Raw genomic sequence first — 27370 nt, 5'->3', positions numbered from 1 at the left:
CAGTATTTGAATAAGAGTCTACAGTAACAGTACGTATGTTAACAATGTTTTTACTACTGTTTGGACCATGGCAATTTAATGAGCTGCTTTAGGATATATGGGGGAAGGTGGCTAGCTGGGTCTGTCAAAAACAAACTGACCTATGTGACCATACACGTCACTTAGCCACTTTAGTGAGATAATTACCATTGTAGTACGATCAGCACTTTAGAAAAGTGACTGGGACTCTCTCTTGACTAATTTTCCTTCCAATTTAATACTCCTACGCTCCAAGCTAATGTATTCCTCTTTCTTTCCTCTTATCACTTCAACATTTTTCAGCGCATGAGTACATTCATTTGTTTCGTTGTTTGCAGATTCTGAAGATCCTCTCTAGCTAAATGGAAATAGCAGTTATGTTATGTATTTCAAGTGATACTGTAAGAAACAGTAGACTAGAAGTATTAACACGGTAAAACAATACTTAGCGTCCAGAAGGTGTTCAGAAGAGACAAACGACAAGAGGAAATTGGCACAAGGAGGATGGTAACAATGTGTGTGATAAGTTAACACATACACACACACACACACACACACACACACACACACACACACACACACACACACACACACACACACACACACACACACACACACACACACACACACACACACACACACACACACACACACACACACACACACTTCCCCCACAATGCTGTTGTGTGATCCCTGACATCACAGGTCACCTGACCCTCCCTCTGACCTCTTACAGCATATTTCCAACGTCCATTCCACAACTCTCCAGTCACTAGTTAAAGCCTTCCTGTTTAACAGGAAGTTCCTCATCACGCCTGCCAGAGGTAAGACGCTCAACAACATGACATGCCAGCCTGCAGGAACCTATATAATTTATACTGTGTTTCACCACCTCCATGTAAACACTCGGGCTGCGTGCCAAATGGCAGAATATCCCCTATTTAGTGCAGAGCTCTTTCTGGTCAAAAGTAGAGCACAATGAAGGGAATGGGTGCCATTTGGGATGCAGATCCATGGACTCTCATGATGGTGGTTTCCTTCTGTTAATAGGTGGACTTTAGGTCAGTACACTAGCTGCAGTAGACCAGCAGAGCTGAGGTGAAGTTGGAGCAGAGGAGAGGTGAAGTCGTATCAGAGATGAGGTTAAGTTGTAGCACGTGCCAAGATGCTTTCACTTCGTTATTGTAATGCGTATGCCGGGTGTGGACGGAGGGATGTACGGAGGCAGGGTGAAACTGATGAATGTCCAACCATGGCAGATTCACAGCCCAGATCCTAGTGTTGCTGTAGAGGAAACTAATGGCTTACGGAGAACACCGAGGTCTAGCTAACTCCTCCTCCATCACACACACACACACACACACACACACACACACACACACACACACACACACACACACACACACACACACACACACACACACACACACACACACACACACACACACACACACACACACACACACACACACACACACACACACACACACACACACACGCACACACACACACACACACACCAAATAACTACCAAATGAAAGCCATTTGCCACCCTCCTCTTTCACTCCAGCCCTCTTCCCTCTCCCCCGCTGTTCTCCCCGTTTCCAGAAGAACCCGGGGCATTGGTGGCAGACTTCTGGACGGGGTGGCTAGCATCTGTGGTCTGGGTATGCTGCTGTCTTGTCTGGGTGGCAGGCGGGAGAGGGACATCTGTGGTCTTGGTATGCTGCTTTCTTGTCCGGGTGGCAGGTGGGAGGGGGACATTGCTGGGCATCTACCCCCCTTGGCTAGTGTTTAGGACAGTTCAGTGCTACTCCAGTGCTACCCCCATACCCCAGTCTGCCTCCCTTCCTCTCTGCCTCTCTTTACTAAGCATATGGTTGAACGTTTTTTCTCTCTCTCTCTCCCCTCTTCCTATCTTCACGGGCTATCAGGAGAGTTCAGGATATCAGGAGTGTTCGGGATATCAGGAGAGTTCAGGATATCAGGAGAGTTCAGGATATCAGGAGAGTTCAGGATATCAGGAGAGTTCAGGATATCAGGAGAGTTCAGGATATCAGGAGAGTTCAGGATATCAGGAGAGTTCAGGATATCAGGAGAGTTCAGGATATCAGGAGAGTTCAGGATATCAGGAGAGTTCGGGATATCAGGAGAGTTTGGGATATCAGGAGAGTTCAGGATATCAGGAGTGTTCAGGATATCAGGAGAGTTCAGGATATCAGGAGAGTTCAGGGTATCAGGAGAGTTCAGGATATCAGGAGCGTTCAGGATATCAGGAGAGTTCAGGATATAAGGAGAGTTCAGGATATCAGGAGAGTTCAGGATATCAGGAGCGTTCAGGATATCAGGAGCGTTCAGGATATCAGGAGAGTTCAGGATATCAGGAGAGTTCAGGATATCAGGAGCGTTCAGGATATCAGGAGAGTTCAGGATATCAGGAGAGTTCAGGATATCAGGAGAGTTCAGGATATCAGGACAGTTCAGGATATCAGGAGAGTTCAGGATATCAGGAGAGTTCAGGAAGTTGTAAAACTCCTCATTCCTTTTATTTTTTTTACTTTGTTCCTCTCTGAAAGTTTGCGTAGTACTAGGAGGATTTGGAGGGAGGTCCAAAAATAACATTTGTATTAAACGTCATTAGTCATTTTTCACTCTACGTTAACTTGACCTGCAGCATTGGTACAGCAGAAATCCCAACTGGTAGGTGCTCCTGCATGGGGCCTCGTTACAGGAAGATGGTGCTCCTGAATGGGGCCTCGTTACAGGAAGATGGTGCTTCCGCATGGGGCCTCGTTACATGAAGATGGTGTTCCTGCATGGGGCCTCGTTACAGGAAGATGGTGTTCCTGCATGGGGCCTTATTACAGGAAGACGCTTCCCACTTCTTCATCATTAACATAAAGGTGAAGAGAGGATTCCACTTCACCTCACTGGTCTGAAGTCCCCATGGAGCCTGGAGAACCACATCACCTCACTGGTCTGATGTCCCCATGGAGCCTGGAGAAGCACTTCACCTCACTGGTCTGAAGTCACCATGGAGCCTGGAGAACCACTTCACCTCACTGGTCTGAAGTCCCCATGGAGCCTGGATAACCACATCACCTCACTGGTCTGAAGTCCCCATGGAGCCTGGAGAACCACATCACCTCACTGGTCTGAAGTCCCCACGGAGCCTGGAGAACCACATCACCTCACTGGTCTGAAGTCCCCATGGAGCCTGGAGAACCACATCACCTCACTGGTCTGAAGTCCCCACGGAGCCTGGAGAACCACATCACCTCACTGGTCTGAAGTCCCCATGGAGCCTGGAGAACCACATCACCTCACTGGTCTGAAGTCACCATGGAGCCTGGAGAACCTCATCACCTCACTGGTCTGAAGTCCCCATGGAGCCTGGAGAACCACATCACCTCACTGGTCTGAAGTCCCCAAGGAGAACCTCATCACCTCACTGGTCTGAAGTCCCCATGGAGCCTGGAGAACCACATCACCTCATTGGTCTGAAGTCCCCATGGAGCCTGGAGAACCACATCACCTCATTGGTCTGAAGTCCCCATGGAGCCTGGAGAACCTCATCACCTCACTGGTCTGAAGTCCCCATGGAGCCTGGAGAACCATCCAACAAAGTAATGGAGCCTGAGTGTTGTCCATTTCATACCTTTTTAAGCCACAATAAATGTACTGGACATATGCATGTTCCATAGCCATACAAAACATTAGAAAATGGGCCAAACCTGCAAATCATGCCTTCTGTATATTCTGGCCATATCAGCTTCATTCTGAGCTGACAGGATGAGGATGATGATGACGATGATGGTGATGATGACAACAACCACGGCCAAGGCTTAATATGCATATAATGTTTCAATTAAAACCTAATAAAGTCGGTGCCAAATGACATGAACATCTCCTGTTGTGATGAGTTGAGACGTTGCATCTCAAGGAGTCCAATCTGACCTGCTGGGCTCTACCTCTGTCTTCCTCCTCCTCTAGTCACGCTACTGGCTGACTGACTGACCTGCTGGGCTCTACCTCTGTCTTCCTCCTCCTCTAGTCACGCTACTGGCTGACTGTCTGACCTGCTGGGCTCAACCTCTGTCTTCCTCCTCCTGTAGTCACGCTACTGGCTGACTGACTGACCTGCTGGGCTCAACCTCTGTCTTCCTCCTCCTCTAGTCACGCTACTGGCTGACTGACTGACCTGCTGGGCTCTACCTCTGTCTTCCTCCTCCTCTAGTCACGCTACTGGCTGACTGTCTGACCTGCTGGGCTCAACCTCTGTCTTCCTCCTCCTGTAGTCACGCTACTGGCTGACTGACTGACCTGCTGGGCTCAACCTCTGTCTTCCTCCTCCTCTAGTCACGCTACTGGCTGACTGACTGACCTGCTGGGCTCTACCTCTGTCTTCCTCCTCCTCTAGTCACGCTACTGGCTGACTGACTGACCTGCTGGGCTCTACCTCTGTCTTCCTCCTCCTCTAGTCACGCTACTGGCTGACTGTCTGACCTGCTGGGCTCAACCTCTGTCTTCCTCCTCCTCTAGTCACGCTACTGGCTGACTGACTGACCTGCTGGGCTCAACCTCTGTCTTCCTCCTCCTCTAGTCACGCTACTGGCTGACTGACTGACCTGCTGGGCTCTACCTCTGTCTTCCTCCTCCTCTAGTCACGCTACTGGCTGACTGACTGACCTGCTGGGCTCTACCTCTGTCTTCCTCCTCCTCTAGTCACGCTACTAACTGACTGACTGACCTGCTGGGCTCAACCTCTGTCTTCCTCCTCCTCTAGTCACGCTACTGGCTGACTGACTGACCTGCTGGGCTCAACCTCTGTCTTCCTCCTCCTCTAGTCACGCTACTGGCTGACTGACTGACCTGCTGGGCTCTACCTCTGTCTTCCTCCTCCTCTAGTCACGCTACTGGCTGACTGACTGACCTGCTGGGCTCAACCTCTGTCTTCCTCCTCCTCTAGTCACGCTACTGGCTGACTGACTGACCTGCTGGGCTCTACCTCTGTCTTCCTCCTCCTCTAGTCACGCTACTGGCTGACTGACTGACCTGCTGGGCTCAACCTCTGTCTTCCTCCTCCTCTAGTCACGCTACTGGCTGACTGACTGACCTGCTGGGCTCTACCTCTGTCTTCCTCCTCCTCTAGTCACGCTACTGGCTGACTGACTGACCTGCTGGGCTCTACCTCTGTCTTCCTCCTCCTCTAGTCACGCTACTGGCTGACTGACTGACCTGCTGGGCTCTACCTCTGTCTTCCTCCTCCTCTAGTCACGCTACTGGCTGACTGACTGACCTGCTGGGCTCTACCTCTGTCTTCCTCCTTCCTCTAGTCACGCTACTGCCTGACTGTCTGACTGACTGACTGACTGACTGCCTGCCTGACTGCCCGCCCGCCCGCCTGTCTGCCAGCCTGACTGCCTGACTGTCTGCCAGCCTGCCCGCCCGCCTGTCTGCCAGCCTGACTGCCTGACTGTCTGCCAGCCTGACTGTCCGCCTGCCTGACTGCCTGACTGCCTGCCCGCCTGACGCCGCCCTGCCTGACTGCCTGCCCGCCTGCTGCCTGCCTGACTGCCTGCCTTTCTGCCTGACTGTCCGCCAGCCTGACTGTCTGCCAGCCTGACTGCCTGACTGTCTGACTGCCTGACTGTCCGCCAGCCTGACTGTCTGCCTGCCTGACTGTCCGCCAGCCTGACTGTCCGCCAGCCTGACTGCCTGACTGCCTGACTGCCTGACTGTCTGCCAGCCTGACTGCCCGCCCGCCTGCCTGCCTGCCTGCCTGTCACCAGCAGTTATCTGATGGAAGGACTGATAGCGGTGTTTTCCACCAACTCTTTGATGAGGAGGACAAGAGGGCCCTTAATAGAATTGGCATGCAGCGCTGGTAGTGATGCGTCCCTGAGCTGCCTCCTATACGCATATACTGCTCCCGGCACTTCCTCCCAGCAGCTCACTGTCTCTAATTGTTATTAATCTACACCAATTAAAACGGGTGGCTCCCTGTCATTCTCCCCCTCCTTCACCTCCTCCACTTGACAAGCATGTACATTGTTGACATGCGAGGAGAACTGTTGAGGAACATTTCCCCTTACAGTGTTCGCCGCTATGCTGCTGTGCTTCCCCGGGTCTCTCTCCGCCTTTTTTCTCGCCTAGTACCATTTGGCATTAGCAGATAAAGATAAAGCCCATATTTGAATAACTGGGTGTGCCGGGCTCATATCAAATACATGCATTAAGGTTACATGATTCACTTGATTCCATTAAATTTAAAATAATCGCGGAGCACTTTGAATCTTTTGGTCTCATAACATTACTGCAAGCCACAGATCCCTAATTTGAAGAAGCAAAGAAAAGGCCTGCTGAGGGCATTCTGTTCTCTCCAACAACTCTGGACAGCCTGGTGCTTCTCCCCGAGGAGATGGAATGTATTCAAATGTATCTCCATCAATGAGCACAGTAATTATGAATTCAGCACTAATTAGTATATATACTACTTTCCTTGCATATTTGATTTCCACTGTGAGATGGTAATAAGGGAAAATGGCCATGTTTTTTTTGTCCTATCTCATGAAGATTCCAGAATGTTAAAGGGGGAGGGCAGATGGTGCAGGGAGACAGGGGGGGATGCATTAAGTGTATAAAACATTTAAAAAACTTTACAGATAATTGGTCTGGTTACTGAGGGGATAAAACAACAGTCTTACCTTGCAGTTAACATCCTGCTGCCTTAAATACGCCTTTTAGGGACATAGCTGCTTAACGCTAAAAGCTTCAGCGACGATGGAATTTCTGTCCATATTTTATATTTGATCAAAATAACTAGGTTGTGTTCTTAAAGGACTCGGTTGTATCGTCTTAAATAAGTAATTTCTTGTTACTGTAGTTAATTGCACCATGATGTTTTGCTACTGTAAATTATTGCACCATGATGTTTTGCTACTGTAAATTATTGCATCATGATGTTTTGCTACTGTAAATTAATTTCACCATGATGTTTTGCTACTGTAAATTAATTGCACCATGATGTTTTGCTACTGTAAATTATTGCATCATGATGTTTTGCTACTGTAAATTAATTTCACCATGATGTTTTGCTACTGTAAATTAATTGCACCATGATGTTTTGCTACTGTAAATTATTGCATCATGATGTTTTGCTACTGTAAATTAATTTCACCATGCTGTTTTGCTACTGTAAATTAATTGCACCATGATGTTTTGCTACTGTAAATTATTGCATCATGATGTTTTGCTACTGTAAATTAATTTCACCATGCTGTTTTGCTACTGTAAATTAATTTCACCATGATGTTTTGCTACTGTAAATTATTGCACCATGATTTTTTGACCAAATAATCGTCAGGAGAGTCTGGGAGTTAAACAGAACAATGTAACGTATTTAATCTACTTTATATAATGTGCTGCTCAACATACACAGGCCTTCAGCTATAATTGGGCAAATCTAAACTCTAATTGAAAAAAAATGATAATATTAATAAAATAAAACAAATCCAAGTTAGATGTAAAGGTCATATTTAGTAATTCTGAATTCAGTGAAACAATGGCATTTCTCCTACAGGAAATCGCCAATAAAATATGTCAGGATATCCTATTCACAGTTTTCTCCATTCATCCACGTTTGGCCATGAACATAGTCACACAGGGAAAAACAACAACATTGAAATGTTTTGAGTTTTTGAATACGTCTCTTTTACAGAAATCCAGAGTATATTTTGACTACTACTACCTACCTTTTGGCTATAGCTAAGGAAGTCAAATAATTTATCTCTCACTCGGGGGAGAGAGGACTTCAACGTGAGCCTGAAAATAAGCCTAATCGCTGAAATCAAACACAAAGCAGAGCTTAATATGTTTACGTCTGTTATATTTGCGTTACCTTCGGTTCTGCGTCTACGGGATGTGGGTTGTTTGTCCAGGTGGTAGGGTCACGGCACGGAGAGTCATTAGTGAGAACACCGTTTCCAGAGCCTACCTGCCCAATAGAAAGGTCCAACGATATGAGGAGGTTGATATTTCCCCTCACCTACTTTTTCCTTCTTCTTCCTCTCTCAGGTCATTACTGCTGTGTGAATATGATCACCTTTACATCCACATGTTTTGATAAGAAATAAAATAATAACCTACAGTTGTTACCAGAACCTGTTTTTCACCACTGAGTGAGACCTCCGATCCCATTCAGCTATACGTCTACATGTGTTTGGATTCTTTTCCAGCCGCCCCATTTCCACCAATGAGTTCTGTCAACTGACCCCTGACCCCCGCCCCATTTCCACCAATGATTTCTATCAACTGACCCTCGCCCCATTTCCACCAATGAGTTCTGTCAACTGACCCCTGACCCTCGCCCAATTTCCACCAATGAGTTCTGTCAACTGACCCCTGACCCCCGCCCCATTTCCACCAATGAGTTCTGTCAACTGACCCCTGACCCCTGCCCCATTTCCACCAATGAGTTCTGTCAACTGACCCCTGACCCTCGCCCCATTTCCACCAATGAGTTCTGTCAACTGACCCCTGACCCCTGCCCCATTTCCACCAAAGAGTAACGTCAACTGAACCCCCCCACCCCAATTTGATGGGCTACAGCCATGCATGGTGATGTCAGTTTCTGTAGAAGGTTCCCAGATCAACATTAATTTCCAGATCACCTGGGGTTGTGATGTGAGAGACAGCTCAAGGATCCCTGTATTCCCACACATCATTAGTCAAGCCAGACGTTATCATCATGTCATACTGCTAGCTCATAAATGACGTGCCCTAGAAAGACAAGTTCGTTCTATTGATTTATTGAAGTATTTCTTTGTTATGCTCCAGCTAACATACCATACCAGACCCAGTTGATGTTAGGTGGTTTATACATTCTGGAGGTCCAATTTAGTTCTGCTCTGTTACCAAACCACACATGAGCATCTGGGCCTTACAATAAAACATGAGACCGGGTACAGAGAGAGGGTTACAGGACTAAGATACATACTTTTGATTGACATGGACTAAAACACGGTGTCGTAACAAAGTAGGAATGGGAGTCTATTCACTGCTGTCCTTTCCATTGTCAGGATGGTTGGGCAACGGTGCAGGGTAGTGGCCCGGAACTGAAAGCCAGGGGCAACAGTGCAGGGTAGTGGGCCCGGAACTGAAAGCCAGAGGCAACGGTGCAGGGTAGTGGGCCAGAACTGAAAAAAACTTGCCTTAATTTGTGTTGATGCAGCTATTTTGACCATACAGATTTTGTACCTCTCTCAGCTCCAGCTATTCAGTACATCAGCTATATACTAGTTCTATTGTTCATGTTATTATGATGTAGTTGGGTGTGTCAGCACATATTTTTTTTCTTCTGAAATGGGATGCTATCACTGTGGGCCGGGGGGTAGAGAGGCTAGAGAGGGCAAGATGCTGGTGTCTGGGGGATGTGAGAGCTATGGTGTGTCTATCCACGCCTATTAAACACTATAAACCAATCAGGAAATGACTACAGCGCTAGCTGCAGAGATTATAACCCAGATCAGGAAATGACTACAGCGCTAGCTGCAGAGATTATAAACCAGAACAGGAAATGACTACAGTGTTAGCTGCAGAGATTATAAACCAGAACAGGAAATGACTACAGTGTTAGCTGCAGAGATTATAAACCAGATCAGGAAATGACTACAGTGTTAGCTGCAGAGATTATAACCCAGATCAGGAAATGACTACAGCGCTAGCTGCAGAGATTATAAACCAGATCAGGAAATGACTACAGTGTTAGCTGCAGAGATTATAAACCAGATCAGGAAATGACTACAGCGCTAGCTGCAGAGATTATAAACCAGATCAGGAAATGACTACAGCGCTAGCTGCAGAGATTATAAACCAGAACAGGAAATGACTACAGCGCTAGCTGCAGAGATTATAAACCAGATCAGGAAATGACTACAGCGCTAGCTGCAGAGATTATAAACCAGATCAGGAAATGACTACAGCGCTAGCTGCAGAGATTATAAACCAGATCAGGAAATGACTACAGCGCTAGCTGCAGAGACTATAAACCAGATCAGGAAATGACTACAGCGCTAGCTGCAGAGATTATAAACCAGAACAGGAAATGACTACAGCGCTAGCTGCAGAGATTATAAACCAGATCAGGAAATGACTACAGCGCTAGCTGCAGAGACTATAAACCAGATCAGGAAATGACTACAGCGCTAGCTGCAGAGATTATAAACCAGATCAGGAAATGACTACAGCGCTAGCTGCAGAGATTATAAACCAGAACAGGAAATGACTACAGTGTTAGCTGCAGAGATTATAAACCAGATCAGGAAATGACTACAGTGTTAGCTGCAGAGATTATAAACCAGATCAGGAAATGACTACAGTGTTAGCTGCAGAGATTATAAACCAGATCAGGAAATGACTACAGCGCTAGCTGCAGAGATTATAAACCAGATCAGGAAATGACTACAGCGCTAGCTGCAGAGATTATAAACCAAATGACTACAGCGCTAGCTGCAGAGATTATAAACCAGATCAGGAAATGACTACAGCGCTAGCTGCAGAGATTATAAACCAGATCAGGAAATGACTACAGCGCTAGCTGCAGAGATTATAAACCAGATCAGGAAATGACTACAGCGCTAGCTGCAGAGATTATAAACCAGAACAGGAAATGACTACAGCGCTAGCTGCAGAGACTATAAACCAGATCAGGAAATGACTACAGCGCTAGCTGCAGAGATTATAAACCAGATCAGGAAATGACTACAGTGTTAGCTGCAGAGACTATGAACCAGATCAGGAAATGACTACAGCGCTAGCTGCAGAGACTATAAACCAGATCAGGAAATGACTACAGCGCTAGCTGCAGAGGTTATTCTATTCTGAGTGGGAAACCAGAGGCTTTGGCAGCGCTCTGCCTCCACGTTAACCCGAGGCACCGCTACCTGCTTTTTGCTTTTAGACTGAGCCAGAACTAGTCACTGAGTCTGTAATGCTGTGATGTAACACTCTGAGGGTTTCGTCTGTGTAGGGAGATGGTGACAGTCATCTTGTCTGGCATGCTGTTAGGCAAGTGTATGAGAGTGGATAATGGCATGTCTATAAAGTGTGTGTGGGTGTGTGTGTGTGTGTGTGTGTGTGTGTGTGTGTGTGTGTGTGTGTGTGTGTGTGTGTGTGTGTGTGTGTGTGTGTGTGTGTGTGTGTGTGTGTGTGTGTGTGTGTGTGTGTGTGAGAGACACAAAGAAGGAAAGCGAGTACACAGTGTTTTCAGAAAGTATTCACACCCCTTGACTTTTGCTAATTTTGTTGTGTTACAAAGTCCGATTAAAATGAATTGTATTGTCTTTTTTTCCCAACAATCTACAGAAAATACTCCGTAATATCAAAGTGGTAGAACAATTATAAAATGTTATTTAAGTGTATTTTTATGTATATAATAAAACATGAATATATCTTGACTAGATAAGTATTCAACCCCCTCAGCCAATACATGTTAGAATCACCTTTGGCAGTGATTACAGCTGTGAGCTTTAACAGAGTCTTTTAAAGAGCTTTGCATACCTGGATGGTACAAAAATGGCCCATTTTTCTTTAATAAAATAATCAAGCTTTGTCAAGTTGGTTGTTGAGCATTGCTAGACAGCCATGTTCAGGTCTTTCCATAGATTGTCAAGCCAGTGTAAGTCAAAACTATATCAGGAACATTCACTTGGTCTTCTCGGTAAGCAACTCCAGTGTATATTTGGCCTTGAGTTTAAGGTCATTGTCCTGCTGAAAGTGGAATTTGTCTCCCAGTGTCCGTTAGAAACCAGACTGAACTAGGTTTTCCTCTAGGATTTTGCCTGTGCTTAACTCTATTCCGTTTATTTCTATCACCCCCCAAAAAAACTCCCTAGTCCTTGCCGATGACATGTGTTGGATTTGCCCCCAACATAATGCTTTGTATTAATTTAGTGCCTTGTTGCAATCAGGCTGCTGTTTTTTTATAGTGTTATTCTTTACAGGCTTCTGTCAACTAGGTTAGTATTGTGGAGTAACTACAATGTTGTTGATCAATCCTCAGTTATCTCCTATCACAGCCATTACACTATGTAACTGTTTTAATGTCACTATTGGACTCATGGTGAAATCCCTGAGTGGTTTCCTTCCTCTCCGGCAACTGAGTTACGAAGGTCTGTATCTTTAGTAGTGACTGTGTGTATTGATTCACCATCCAAAGTGTAATTAATAACATCACCATGCTCATAGGGATATTCAAGGTCTTATTTCTTAATTTTTTTACCAAGTACACTTCTTTGCCAACTACTGAAACACCTTTAACATTATCATGGCATGAGTCCATACAACTTATTATGTGACTTGTTTTAAGCACATTTTTACACCTGATATTATTTAGGACTGTCGTATCAAAAGGGGTTTGAATACTTATTGACTCAAGAAATTTCAACACTTTTAATTTTTAATATTAATTTGTAAACATTTCTAAAAATATATATATCTTCTTTGACTTTTACGGGGGGGTATCGTGTCTAGACCAGTGACACAACATCACCCATTTAATCCCTTTTAAATTAAGTCTGTAACAACAAAATGTGGAAAAAGTCAAGGGGTGTGAATACTCTCTGAAGTGTGTCCTCAATGTATTACTGCAAGTCTGTCATGACTTAACACTGTGTAACCTGCAGTCACTGTGGTACATGAATGTCTCTGCCATTCCAAATGAGTTAAAGTTATTTGACCATTGAATGTAATATAATTGAACCACAGCAGCCTCTCCAGTCTGTTTGTCTCACAGCTTTGGGGTTGTCTCCTTTCTCCTTTGATTACTGCCTGTATTACAGCCTGACCTCCAAATGTATCTCAACAGCAGTGATGAAGGTTGGTCTGCACTGTATTCCCCATGTATTTCACTAATGCAGATGTTCAGACATTCTGCCAAGAAACAGGGAGGCCTCTTTCTCTCTCTCTCTCTTTCTCTCTCTCTCTTTCTCTCTCTCGTTGCCTCTCTTTGTCTCTCTCTCTCTTTGTCTCTCTCTCTCTTTGTCTCTCTCTGTCTCTCTCTCTCTGTCTTTCTCTCTCTCTGTCTCTCTCTCTCTCTCTGTCTCTCTCTCTCTCTTTGTCTCTCTCTCTTTGTCTCTCTCTCTCTCTCTCTCTGTCTTTCTCCCTCTCTTTGTCTCTCTTTCCCTCTCTCTCTCTCACTCTCCCTTTGTATCTCTCTCTCTCTCTCTCTCTCTCTGTATCTCTCTCTCTCTGTATCTCTCTTTCTCTGTCTCTCTCTCTCTCTTGGTCTCTCTCTCTCTCTGTCTCTCTCTGTGTCTCTCTCAGTCCCAGGGCATTTTAACACTCAGGGCCTCAGCATCAGACACTGTGTATGGTTGTCTATTTGTCCTTACTGCTTAATACTGGTTAACCACAGCCGACAGTTGGATTACATCAGATAGTTTTTTTTCATCCTGTAAAACCAGCCTCAGATACACAGAGCTTTGGGTCAATCTAAGGTCAAATTACAATACATGATATTTCTGCCCTGATAGGAACAAGTGTCCTGAAACATTGGCAATCATTTATTGCTTTGATAACTTGTATGCAGTAGCTCTATATTTGACTGAGAATGACATATGCTGACTTGGACAGTTTTAGAAACAGAGTCCTACTCACAAACACTGAATAGTCAAAAAGTTAATGTTTCCTCTATAAATTGGTGCTCCTCATTGCCTCCTTATCTAACTGTAGAGTCCTACTCTTCCTCTGTTCTGTGGCTCCATCCTGTATGGAACCTTATCAAACTCTTCCTCTGTTCCGAGGCTCCATCCTGTATGGAACCTTATCAAACTCTCCCTCTGTTCCGTGGCTCCATCCTGTATGGAACCTTATCAAACTCTTCCTCTGTTCCGAGGCTCCATCCTGTATGGAACCTTATCAAACTCTTCCTCTGTTCCGAGGCTCCATCCTGTATGGAACCTTATCCAACTCTTCCTGTGTTCCGTGGCTCCATCCTGTATGGAACCTTATCAAACTCTTCCTCTGTTCCGAGGCTCCATCCTGTATGGAACCTTATCAAACTCTTCCTCTGTTCCGTGGCTCCATCCTGTATGGAACCATATCAAACTCTTCCTCTGTTCCGAGGCTCCATCCTGTATGGAACCTTATCAAACTCTTCCTCTCTTCCGTGGCTCCATCCTGTATGGAATCTTATCAAACTCTTCCTCTGTTCCGAGGCTCCATCCTGTATGGAACCTTATCAAACTCTTCCTCTGTTCCGTGGCTCCATCCTGTATGGAACCTTATCAAACTCTTCCTCTATTCCGAGGCTCCATCCTGTATGGAACATTATCAAACTCTTCCTCTGTTCTGAGGCTCCTCCACTGCTTATCAATGCTGAGTTCAGCTGGCAGGGCCATGCGCTCCTCTGTATTCTTTAAACACTTCTCCATATTCTCCCTGGCCTTGCTGTCAACCCCATCAGCCTCTCTCTGTCTCCCCATCCCCTAACATCCCCTCACCCATCTCCTCATCCCTAGCCAATCTCCCCAATCAGAAAATACTCCTTCTGCTAAGAGCAGAGTAAGTGTATCTCCCAAATGGCATTCTATTCCCGATACAGTCCACTACTTTTTCATAAGAGCCCTATGGACCCTGGTCAAAAGTTCTGCACTACATAGGAAATAGGTTGTCATTTGGGAGGTAACCTAAAACGGAGACCCCGGTCCATCACTTTCACCTTTCTTGTGCGATAATGCTGCAACATTTGGAGAATAAATGGATAAACTGGCTGATCGTATGGAGGGAGTATAACTGATCTGGCTGATCGTATGGATGGAGTATAACTGATCTGGCTGATCGTATGGAGGGAGTATAACTGATCTGGCTGATCGTATGGAGGGAGTAAAACTGATCTGGCTGATCGTATGGAGGGACTATAACTGATCTGGCTGATCGTATGGAGGGAGTAAAACTGATCTGGCTGATTGTATGGAGGGAGTAAAACTGATCTGGCTGATCGTATGGAGGGTGTATAACTGATCTGGCTGATCGTATGGAGGGAGTAAAACTGATCTGGCTGATCGTATGGAGGGACTATAACTGATCTGGCTGATCGTATGGAGGGAGTAAAACTGATCTGGCTGATCGTATGGAGGGACTATAACTGATCTGGCTGATCATATGGAGGGAGTATAACTGATCTGGCTGATCGTATGGAGGGAGTATAACTGATCTGGCTGATCGTATGGAGGGAGTATAACTGATCTGGCTGATCGTATGGAGGGAGTATAACTGATCTGGCTGATCGTATGGAGGGAGTAAAACTGATCTGGCTGATCGTATGGAGGGAGTATTACTGATCTGGCTGATCGTATGGAGGGAGTATAACTGATCTGGCTGATCGTATGGAGGGAGTATAACTTATCTGGCTGATCGTATGGAGGGAGTATACCTGATCTGGCTGATCGTATGGAGGGAGTATAACTGATCTGGCTGATCGTATGGAGGGACTATAACTGATCTGGCTGATCATATGGAGGGAGTATAACTGATCTGGCTGATCGTATGGAGGGAGTATAACTGATCTGGCTGATCGTATGGAGGGAGTATAACTGATCGGGCTGATCGTATGGAGGGAGTATAACTGATCTGGCTGATCGTATGGAGGGAGTATAACTGATCTGGCTGATCGTATGGAGGGAGTATAACTGATCTGGCTGATCGTATGGAGGGAGTAAAAAGGGTAGTGGTGGCAGTGAATTAACTTCTACAAAGCAAGGACCCCCATGGGCCCTGGTCTAAAGTAGTGCACAACGTAGGGAATATGATGTCATTAGGGACATGGGCCCTGGTCTAAAGTAGTGCACTTCGTAGGGAATATGATGTCATTAGGGACATGGGCCCAGGTCGAAAGTAGTGCACTTCATAGGGAATATGATGTCATTAGGGACATGGGCCCTGGTCGAAAGTAGTGCACATCATAGGGAATATGATGTCATTAGGGACATGGGCCCTGGTCGAAAGTAGTGCACTTCATAGGGAATATGATGTCATTAGGGACATGGGCCCTGGTCTAAAGTAGTGCACGTCATAGGGAATATGATGTCCTTGGGGACATGGGCCCTGGTCTAAAGTAGTGCACTTCATAGGGAATATGATGTCATTAGGGACATGGGCCCTGGTCTAAAGTAGTGCACTTCATAGGGAATATGATGTCATTAGGGACATGGGCCCTGGTCTAAAGTAGTGCACGTCATAGGGAATATGATGTCCTTGGGGACATGGGCCCTGGTCTAAAGTAGTGCACTTCATAGGGAATATGATGTCATTAGGGACATGGGCCCTGGTCTAAAGTAGTGCACTTCATAGGGAATATGATGTCATTAGGGACATGGGCCCTGGTCTAAAGTAGTGCACTTCATATGGAATATGATGTCATTAGGGACATGGGCCCTGGTCTAAAGTAGTGCACTTCATAGGGAATATGATGTCATTAGGGACTCATCCTTGCTGTTGGTAATTCGTTTTCAACTAGACCCCCTTTATTCCACAGTTTCACTCTGTTAGGAGCTGAATGTACAGGAGCAGGGTGATGGCTCTAGTATTACATTGGTTCAATATTTACTGGTCAAAGGAGGATTCACCTGACACTTTTTAATATTAATGAGTGGAAGTCTTCTGTTTGGATAGTGGTTCCTGTATTGAACTGTTTGCACAGCTATTTAGTCATCAGTCCTGACATCCTGGCTCTCACCCTAAACCCCCTCCGTGAACCCCCTCCCTGTACAGACATGAGGAGAATATCTAGTGTTTGATGGTAACTGTCACCACAGACACAGACACAGACACTCACACACTCACACACACCCACAGACAGACACATACACACACAGACATACACACACACAGGCACACACACACACACACACAGACATACGCAAATGCACACACACAGACAGACACACACACAGATACACATACACACAAAAAAACAGAAAACACACACACACACTCACAAACACACAGACATACGCAAATGCACACACACACAGACAGACACACATAAGCATGACGCCCATAGTGGGCCCAGGGGCGTGTCCCTTCAGATTGGGGGCAGTCCCTTCAGATGGTTTCTCTGTAATACTACTAGCCTCCTAGAAATGGTATGAAGTTGTCTTTAGCTAGACTAGATAGGTTCCCGACAACCTCGTCACTATCTACCAATAAGACATTTCAGGATATCAAGTTCAAGCAGATATCTTGTCTAACTATCTTAGCTGGCATACTCGCTGGCAAGGTTGGCATACTTTAGAAAAGCAAGCAATTACTAAATGTACTGAATAATACTCACAATCCTTTCCACATTTTACCCAGATTGTAACGCCCGTCGTTGTAAGAATGGTCGGACCAAGATGCAGCGTGGGGTAGGTTAATCATATTTATTAATGATAACCAGTAACAAAACAAGAAAGAGAAACTAACGAAACGTACAGCCTTGTAGGGCTCAACAGCAACAATACAAAAACAAGATCCCACAAACAACAGATGGGAAAAAAGGCTGCCTAAATATGATCCCCAATCAGAGACAACGATAGACAGCTGCCTCTGATTGGGAACCATACCAGGCCAACATAGAAATAACAAAACTAGAGTACCCACCCTAGTCACACCCTGACCCAACCAAAATAGATAATAAAAAGGCTCTCTAAGGTCAGGGTGTGATACAGATTTTTGGAGCTGTGCAGAGAAGCATATTTAGTTCTTAAAAAATTTAAAAACACCAGTCAGGTGGATACAGAGAGCTCACGAGGTCAATTACCTCAATTACCTGGTTCCCCTGCACATCGACTAGGCACTTTTACTTCCTGGTTATAGCCATGTTATTACCTGGTTCCCCTGCACGTCGACTCAGTACTGGTACTCCCTGTAAATAGCCATGTTAGTTATACTTCTTATTTTATTCGTAATTCACTGTGTATTTATTTCTCATGTCACTATTACATTTTATTGATATGTGTTTACCTTTAACTCTGCTTTGTTGGAAAGGGACCCGTCAGTCAGCATTTCACTGTCTGTCTGCACCTTGTTGTTTATGAAGCATGTGACTCATCAAATTTATTTTGATGAGGTTTGCGAAGATATGCAGAATAATCAACATATTTTTTACCTAGAATTATCCATATTAATTATGGCTCTAGTTTGCAGAAAAAAGCTGTTTCAGGTGTTTGAAAAAGGACCACCCCCCTCAGGACCCCCCCCTTAGGAACACCCGCCCCCCCCAGTACCCCCCCAACCCCAGGAACACCAGCCCCCCCCCAGGACCCAGCCCTCAGGACCCCCCCATCAGGACCCCCCCATCAGGACCCACCACTCAGGACCCACCCCTCAGGACCCCACCCCCCAGGACCCACCACTCAGGACCCACCCCTCAGGACCACCCTCCTCTGGACTCCACCCCCATCAGAACACCCCCCTCAGGACCCCACCCCCCCTCAAGACCACCCCCCAACCAATCCTCACTCACTTTGTGCCCCCTCAGATTTTTGTGGGGTGCATGAAGCCCCTGCAAGCACACACCCAGTCAAAACCACTCACTGGATGAATACTTTATATTAAACAATTTTTTTTTTGTTATATCTGAAAGCTTTGCAAACAAGTGTGAGAGTCTCTGAAATATTCTTATTACAAGGCTTTCTACACATTGTCCGGAGTCTACAACAATCTGTATCATCCAGTGGAAAACGGCCCTTTTCCCCTTTAAATACAGCTAATCTCTTGTTCCAATTCAGCCCTGGAGATCAGTGTCCTGTAAATAACTTCAAAAATAAATCAGACATGTAAAAAAAAAGAATAAAAAGAAGGGGGCCTAAAGGATTAACCATTGTTAATCTTTCAGTAGAGTAGATATCTGGGCTCTCTAGTCTCCCTCTTTGTTGACTGAAGAGGGCTCTATTGTTGCGGCTCCAGTGGCTCAGAAGCTGGTCCCTTTTGAAGAGGCCTGCTATCGGCGCTCTGCATGCCTGCCACCCTCACCCTGCGCTGGGAAGATAGGCTGCCTGGCCACGGTGGCGGCTGAAGAAGATTGAATTTGAGTGTCACTTCTTCTTCCCCCAGTATATACAGGCAGGGCTGAGCTCTGTGTAAGGAGAGGTTGAAGATACAGGCAGGGCTGAGCTCTGTGTAAAGGGAGGTGGAAGATGCTAGCAGGGCTGAGCTCTGTGTAAAGGGAGGTGGAAGATGCTAGCAGGGCTGAGCTCTGTGTAAGGAGAGGTTGAAGATACAGGCAGGGCTGAGCTCTGTGTAAAGGGAGGTGGAAGATGCTAGCAGGGCTGAGCTCTGTGTAAAGGGAGGTGGAAGATGCTAGCAGGGCTGAGCTCTGTGTAAGGAGAGGTTGACGATGCTAGCAGGGCAGAGCTCTGTGTAAGGGGAGGTGGAAGATGCTAGCAGGGCTGAGCTCTGTGTAAGGAGAGGTGAAAGATGCAGGCAGGGCTGAGCTCTGTGTAAGGGGAGGTGGAAGATGCTAGCAGGGCTGAGCTCTGTGTAAAGGGAGGTGGAAGATGCTAGCAGGGCTGAGCTCTGTGTAAGGAGAGGTTGAAGATACAGGCAGGGCTGAGCTCTGTGTAAAGGGAGGTGGAAGATACAGGCAGGGCTGAGCTCTGTGTAAAGGGAGGTGGAAGATGCTAGCAGGGCTGATCTCTGTGTAAAGGGAGGTGGAAGATGCTAGCAGGGCTAGGCTCTGTGTAAAGGGAGGTGGAAGATGCTAGCAGGGCTGAGCTCTGTGTAAAGGGAGGTGGAAGATGCTAGCAGGGCTGAGCTCTGTGTAAGGAGAAGTTGACGATGCTAGCAGGGCTGAGCTCTGTGTAAGGGGAGGTGGAAGATGCTAGCAGGGCTGAGCTCTGTGTAAAGGGAGGTGGAAGATGCTAGCAGGGCTGCGCTCTGTGTAAAGGGAGGTGAAAGATGCTATCAGGGCTGAGCTCTGTGTAAGAGGAGGTGGAATATGCTAGCAGGGCTGAGCTCTGTGTAAAGGGAGGTGGAAGATACAGGCAGGGCTGAGCTCTGTGTAAAGGGAGGTGGAAGATGCTAGCAGGGCTGAGCTCTGTGTAAAGGGAGGTGGAAGATGCTAGCAGGGCTGAGCTCTGTGTAAAGGGAGGTGGAAGATGCTAGCAGGGCTGAGCTCTGTGTAAAGGGAGGTGGAAGATGCTAGCAGGGCTGAGCTCTGTGTAAAGGGAGGTGGAAGATGCTAGCAGGGCTGAGCTCTGTGTAAGGAGAGGTTGACGATGATAGCAGGGCTGAGCTCTGTGTAAGGGGAGGTTGAAGATGCTAGCAGGGCTGAGCTCTGTGTAAGGGGAGGTGTAAGATGCTAACAGGGCTGATCTCTGTGTAAAGGGAGGTGGAAGATGCTAGCAGGGCTGAGCTCTGTGTAAGGAGAGGTGGAAGATGCTAGCAGGGCTGAGCTCTGTGTAAGGGGAGGTGTAAGATGCTAGCAGGGCTGAGCTCTGTGTAAAGGGAGGTGGAATATGCTAGCAGGGCTGAGCTCTGTGTAAAGGGAGGTGGAAGATGCTAGCAGGGCTGAGCTCTGTGTAAAGGGAGGTGGAAGATGCTAGCAGGGCTGAGCTCTGTGTAAAGGGATGTGGAAGATGCTAGCAGGGTTGAGTTCTGTGTAAAGGGAGGTGGAAGATGCTAGCAGGGCTGAGCTCTGTGTAAAGGGAGGTGGAAGATGCTAGCAGGGCTGAGCTCTGTGTAAAGGGAGGTGGAAGATGCTAGCAGGGCTGAGCTCTGTGTAAAGGGATGTGGAAGATGTTAGCAGGGCTGAGCTCTGTGTAAAGGGGGTGGAAGATGCTAGCAGGGCTGAGCTCTGTGTAAAGGGAGGTGTAAGATGCTAGCAGGGCTGAGCTCTGTGTAAGGGGAGGTGTAAGATGCTAGCAGGGCTGAGCTCTGTGTAAAGGGGAGGTTGAAGATGCTAGCAGGGCTGAGCTCTGTGTAAAGGGAGGTGTAAGATGCTAGCAGGGCTAAGCTCTGTGTAGAGGGAGGTGTAAGATGCTAGCAGGGCTGAGCTCTGTGTAAAGGGAGGTGGAAGAGGGCACTGAGCCACTGATGACAACGCCCCGGCTCGATGCTACGCCGCTATGCGCTCAATCTCTCCTTGCTCTTATTTGACTTTGTGTAAGTCCCAAATGACACCATGTTCCCTACATAGTACACTACTCTTGACCAGGACCCAGGTTAAAAGGAGTGCACTAAATAGGGAATAGGGTGCCATTTGGGAATCATCTGTTGTGTGCTTGGCTGATTTGACTATGACAGGCTGAATACTGAGGGGAGAATTAAAGTGTTAAGCAGACATCAGAGGCTGTCTAATGTTTAATGCAAAAGCTCAGAGCATGGAAGAACTGATAATGACTACAAACAGGGCAACATCTAATTTGCCGTGTTTTTATTAGGATGACTAAGAAGATACTTGACATCAAGAGCTCTTTATTCACCCCTTTTCATTCTCCACGACCCCTTAATGTCCGACCTACTGCTGTACTCCTGCCTTTTGGGGAAGACAACAAGAAAATAAAATCTGACTGTTAGAGGAGGTTAAGCATCTGTCATCTGGAAACGAACAGGCCTGGGCATGCCGTGTGTGTGTGTGTGTGTGTGTGTGTGTGTGTGTGTGTGTGTGTGTGTGTGTGTGTGTGTGTGTGTGTGTGTGTGTGTGTGTGTGTGTGTGTGTGTGTGTGTGTGTGTGTGTGTGTGTGTGTGTGTGTGTGTGTGTGTGTGTGTGATGTGAATGGTGTCAGCTGCATGCTAGAGTCACAGTGAAGGCAGGAATCATTAGCTATGATAATGATGTACAGATAGGAGGGTGGTCATGGCTGGTTAAAGGTCAACCAGAAAGATGGAGTTGGCTTATTCATACTCCAATACATTTACTAGGACAGACTCACCACCCTGCTGGCTAGAACGGGGTCATGACCCTGCTGGCTAGAACGGGGTCACGACCCTGCTGGCTAGAACAGACTCACGACCCTGCTGGCTAGAACGGGGTCACGACCCTGCTGGCTAGAACGGGGTCACGACCCTGCTGGCTAGAACGGGGTCACGACCCTGCTGGCTAGAACGGGGTCACGACCCTGCTGGCTAGAACGGGGTCACGACCCTGCTGGCTAGAACGGGGTCACGACCCTGCTGGCTAGAACGGGGTCATGACCCTGCTGGCTAGAACGGGGTCACGACCCTGCTGGCTAGAACGGGGTCACGACCCTGCTGGCTAGAACGGGGACACGACCCTGCTGGCTAGAACGGGGTCACGACCCTGCTGGCTAGAACGGGGTCACGACCCTGCTGGCTAGAACGGGGTCACGACCCTGCTGGCTAGAACGGGGTCACGACCCTGCTGGCTAGAACGGGTTCACGACCCTGCTGGCTAGAACGGGGTCACGACCCTGCTGGCTAGAATGAGGTCATGACCCTGCTGGCTAGAACGGGGTCACGACCCTGCTGGCTAGAACGGGGTCGTGACCTCTGCTGGCTAGAATGAGGTCATGACCCTGCTGGCTAGAACAGGGTCATGACCCTGCTGGCTAGAACGGGGTCACGACCCTGCTGGCTAGAACGGGGTCACGACCCTGCTGGCTAGAATGAGGTCATGACCCTGCTGGCTAGAATGAGGTCACAACCCTGCTGGCTAGAACGGGGTCACGACCCTGCTGGCTAGAATGAGGTCACGACCTGCTGGCTAGAACATTTACTAGGACAGAGTCACGACCCTGCTGGCTACAACATTTACTAGGACAGAGTCACGACCCTGCTGGCTACAACATTTACTAGGACAGAGTCATGACCCTGCTGGCTACAACATTTACTAGGACAGAGTCATGACCCTGCTGGCTAGAACATTTACTAGGACAGAGTCATGACCCTGCTGGCTAGAATATTTACTAGGACAGAGTCATGACCCTGCTGGCTACAACATTTACTAGGACAGAGTCATGACCCTGCTGGCTACAACATTTACTAGGACAGAGACACGACCCTGCTGGCTACAACATTTACTAGGACAGAGTCACGACCCTGCTGGCTACAACATTTACTAGGACAGCGTCACGACCCTGCTGGCTACAACATTTACTAGGACAGAGTCATGACCCTGCTGGCTACAACATTTACTAGGACAGAGTCACGACCCTGCTGGCTAGAACATTTACTAGGACAGAGTCACGGCCCTGCTGGCTACAACATTTACTAGGACAGAGTCACGACCCTGCTGGCTAGAACATTTCCTAGGACAGAGTCACGACCCTGCTAGCTAGAACATTTACTAGGACAGAGTCATGACCCTGCTGGCTACAACATTTACTAGGACAGAGTCACGACCCTGCTGGCTAGAACATTTACTAGGACAGAGTCACGACCCTGCTGGCTACAACATTTACTAGGACAGAGTCACGACCCTGCTGGCTACAACATTTACTAGGACAGAGACACGACCCTGCTGGCTACAACATTTACTAGGACAGAGTCACGACCCTGCTGGCTACAACATTTACTAGGACAGAGTCACGACCCTGCTGGCTAGAACATTTACTAGGACAGAGTCATGACCCTGCTGGCTAGAACATTTCCTAGGACAGAGTCACGACCCTGCTGGCTAGAACATTTACTAGGACAGAGTCACGACCCTGCTGGCTAGAAAATTTACTAGGACAGAGTACGACCCTGCTGGCTAGAACATTTACTAGGACAGAGTCACGACCCTGCTGCCTAGAAAATTTACTAGGACAGAGTCATGACCCTGCTGGCTACAACATTTACTAGGACAGAGTCACGACCCTGCTGGCTAGAACATTTACTAGGACAGAGTCACGACCCTGCTGGCTAGAACATTTACTAGGACAGAGTCACGACCCTGCTGGCTACAACATTTACTAGGACAGAGTCATGACCCTGCTGGCTACAACATTTACTAGGACAGAGTCACGACCCTGCTGGCTAGAACATTTACTAGGACAGAGTCATGACCCTGCTGGCTACAACATTTACTAGGACAGAGTCATGTCCCTGCTGGCTACAACATTTACTAGGACAGAGTCACGACCCTGCTGGCTACAACATTTACTAGGACAGAGTCACGACCCTGCTGGCTAGAACATTTACTAGGACAGAGTCATGACCCTGCTGGCTAGAACATTTACTAGGACAGAGTCACGACCCTGCTGGCTACAACATTTACTAGGACAGAGTCACGACCCTGCTGGCTACAACATTTACTAGGACAGAGTCACGACCCTGCTGGCTAGAACATTTACTAGGACAGAGTCACGACCCTGCTGGCTACAACATTTACTAGGACAGAGTCATGACCCTGCTGGCTACAACATTTACTAGGACAGAGTCACGACCCTGCTGGCTACAACATTAACTAGGACAGAGTCACGACCCTGCTGGCTAGAACATTTACTAGGACAGAGTCACGACCCTGCTGGCTACAACATTTACTAGGACAGAGTCACGACCCTGCTGGCTAGAACATTTACTAGGACAGAGTCACGACCCTGCTGGCTACAACATTTACTAGGACAGAGTCATGACCCTGCTGGCTACAACATTTACTAGGACAGAGTCACGACCCTGCTGGCTAGAACATTTACTAGGACAGAGTCATGACCCTGCTGGCTACAACATTTACTAGGACAGAGTCATGACCCTGCTGGATTGAACAGTACATATGGCATCTTGAGAAGGTAGTGATCCATGCCAGACAGTGTTGGCTCTCACTAAGTGACTGGCGACTGGCTGCTGAGGCAGACATGGTGTGTCTGACTGTTACAGTGGTAGAGGACAGGAGGACAGACATTGGGTGTCTGACTGTTACAGTGGTAGAGGACAGGAGGACAGACATGGGGTGTCTGACTGTTACAGTGGTAGGGGACAGGGGGACAGACATGGGGTGTCTGACTGTTACAGTGGTAGGGGACAGGGGGACAGACATGGTGTGTCTGACTGTTACAGTGGTAGAGGACAGGAGGACAGACATGGGGTGTCTGACTGTTGCGGTGGTAGAGGACAGGAGGACAGACATGGGGTGTCTGACTGTTACAGTAGTAGGGGACAGGAGGACAGACATGGGGTGTCTGACTGTTACAGTGGTAGAGGACAGGAGGACAGACATGGGGTGTCTGACTGTTACAGTCCTAGAGGACAGGAGGACAGACATGGGGTGTCTGACTGTTGCAGTGGTAGAGGACAGTAGGACAGACATGGGGTGTCTGACTGTTGCGGTAGTAGAGGACAGGAGGAAAGACATGGGGTGTCTGACTGTTACAGTGGTAGAGGACAGGAGGACAGACATGGGGTGTCTGACTGTTACAGTAGTAGGGGACAGGAGGACAGACATGGGGTGTCTGACTGTTACAGTGGTAGAGGACAGGAGGACAGACATGGGGTGTCTGACTGTTACAGTAGTAGGGGACAGGAGGACAGACATGGGGTGTCTGACTGTTACAGTGGTAGAGGACAGGAGGACAGACATGGGGTGTCTGACTGTTACAGTGGTAGAGGACAGGAGGACAGACATGGGGTGTCTGACTGTTGCAGTCCTAGGGGACAGGAGGACAGACATGGGGTGTCTGACTGTTGCAGTCCTAGGGGACAGGAGGACAGACATGGGGTGTCTGACTGTTACAGTGGTAGGGGACAGGAGGACAGACATGGGGTGTCTGACTGTTACAGTGGTAGAGGACAGGAGGACAGACATGGCGTGTCTGACTGTTACAGTGGTAGAGGACAGGAGGACAGACATGGTGTGTCTGACTGTTACAGTGGTAGAGGACAGGAGGACAGACATGGTGTGTCTGACTGTTACAGTGGTAGAGGACAGGAGGACAGACATGGTGTGTCTGACTGTTACAGTGGTAGAGGACAGGAGGACAGACATGGTGTGTCTGACTGTTACAGTGGTAGAGGACAGGAGGACAGACATGGGGTGTCTGACTGTTACAGTGGTAGAGGACAGGAGGACAGACATGGGGTGTCTGACTGTTACAGTGGTAGAGGACAGGAGGACAGACATGGGGTGTCTGACTGGGGGGTGTCAGTTTGGGAAAGCAGGAACAATGACTTTGGTCACTGAAAGGTGTAAATGGACCACAGATTGTTTGTGAGGGCTGAGGTGAAGATACTCTATGTGTACATCATGTTTGTCCTGTGGGTTAAGTTTAATGTGAGCTTGATAAGTTAGGCAACTTTTAAGATACAATCAAACATGACTGAAATCTCCTTTCAAAACTCCAACAGAATCGTCTCTCTCTTCAAGGCCTCCAGTGTTCAGTCACAATGTAAAGTCGTCAGTAGCGGGAAGCCAGCTTCTATTGAGGATGAATAAACACACCTGATGCATCCGTCTTCCTCGTTTGATTCTTCAGAATTCTCTTTTGGATCTTTGTTTTCAGAAGTTTTCACATATCCTTGTTTCACAGCAGCACTTCTCTAGACGTATCCATAAAATGTGTCTTCCTGTCACATGAAATACAATCAAGTAATTCATAAACTATACCTGAAAACGTACCTCTACCACACGTGAACCACTCCAGCTGCCCTGTGATGTAACCAGATAGGTAAAAGACTGTTCCAGCTGTTCCAACAGCATCTCCGGTCAACCACGTGTACTCTGTCTCCTTTCAGATCACTGAACTAGACTATTTCCTAGAAGTGACCACAACCATGTCGTATTTAATGCACTAGTCACAAAGTGTTATTGACATGTTGATATACAATTCTAGATTGGTATTATTAAAAGCCAATTAATATATTAACCGCTTAACCCAATCAGTACATTTAAAAACAACAACTTGTCTCTCGGTACAAACTTCTAAGCAGATAGAGTGGGTGTTGGAAGGATCAGTGGAGTTGTACGACCCTGCTCATTAACAGACAGTTGAGAGAGAACTAGAGAGAGAGACAGAGAGGGAGAGAGAGAGAGTGAGCGAGACAGAGCGCGAGAGAGAGAGAGAGTGAGACAGAGAGAGAGAGAGAGAGAGAGAGAGAGAGTGAGAGAGAGAGAGAGGGCGAGAGAGAGAGAGAGAGAGAGAGAGAGAGAGAGAGAGAGAGAGAGAGAGAGAGAGAGAGAGAGAGAGAGAGAGAGAGAGAGAGAGAGAGAGAGAGAGAGAGAGAGAGAGAGAGAGAGAGAGATTCTCCTTCCTGTTCTCTCTGTGTATATGGAGGAGGCAGAGCCACAGCTCCTCCCTGTGGTTCCCAGCCTGGATAACTTCAGCAACACAACCCCTACTGCCTCTCTCTCTGTTCTCTCTGTTCTCTCTGTTCTCTCTGTTCTCTCTTTTCTCTCTGTTCTATCTGTTCTGTCCTCTACATCACCTACAGCAGAACG

This window comes from Salvelinus alpinus, chromosome 3 (assembly GCF_045679555.1).
Source record: "Salvelinus alpinus chromosome 3, SLU_Salpinus.1, whole genome shotgun sequence".
NCBI classification, from domain to species: Eukaryota; Metazoa; Chordata; class Actinopteri; order Salmoniformes; family Salmonidae; genus Salvelinus; species Salvelinus alpinus.
Note: the sequence above shows the minus strand (reverse complement) of the source record.